Source organism: Echinops telfairi, unplaced genomic scaffold, assembly GCF_000313985.2.
Source record: "Echinops telfairi isolate 266 unplaced genomic scaffold, ASM31398v2 ScPeMD7_1;HRSCAF=3_0, whole genome shotgun sequence".
In the NCBI taxonomy this organism is placed as follows: Eukaryota; Metazoa; Chordata; class Mammalia; order Afrosoricida; family Tenrecidae; genus Echinops; species Echinops telfairi.
Window position 1 is genome coordinate 93,759,215 of NW_022103896.1, and position 833 is coordinate 93,760,047.

General features: G+C 37.1%; 1 pseudogene; it reads right to left on the minus strand.

Annotated features, from left to right (window-relative positions):
* Nucleotides 1-833, minus strand: part of LOC101639906 — a 20,251-nt pseudogene that overhangs the window by 4,865 nt on the left and 14,553 nt on the right.

Consider the following 833-nt stretch of genomic DNA (forward strand, 5'->3'; position numbering starts at 1 on the left):
AAAAAAAGGTAAGTAATATTTGAAAAAGCAAGTATTAAGGGATTTCCGAGGAACGTTGTATTGTGACCGATGGTGGCTAGCTGGTTACACATTGAGCTGCCAGTTGTAAGGTCCATAATTCAAATTCTGCAGACGTTAAAGGATTGAAAACCCCAACCGAGCAATGTTCTGTCCTCCAACATCAGTGTGTTAGGATCAATCACATGGCCGTGAGTTGTCCTTTTTGTCATGGGAGGCGGTGTCATATTACACAGATATAAGGGAGACTAAAGGTTGGCTACTGCAAAGCCAGATCACAGCTTGAAAAGAGTGGAAAATAGAAAAGGCACATATGTGGAAGATGTGAAGGCAATTTTGAGTGTCAAAAAATGTTAAACTTCATGGTAATTTTTATATTTTGAAGTTCTAAATTTTTCTTCCTCAAATTATGCAGTAAATGTTTCAGAACACATTTTAATACAGTACTTAGAAGTTAATGTTTCAGAGGTGAGAATAATTCCAAACTTCCTTGTAAGAAAAATTCTAACTTTTCAGTTTCTGTTCACAGGTGGTGAAGTTGTGCCATCTTATAACAAGATGGGGACATTTAAATTTTTAAAAAATAACTTTATTGGGGGCTCATACAACTCATCACAATCCATACATACATTAATTGTGTAAAGCACATTTGTATCTGTCCTGGATTCTTTGTTTCCAGTTCCTATCTGTACCAGTATACAACCTCTGATCTAGCCAGATTTGTAAGGCAGTATTGGGATCATGATAGCTGGGGGGAGAAGGATTTAAGAACTAGAGGAAAGTTGTATGTTTCACCATTGCTACACTGCACCCTG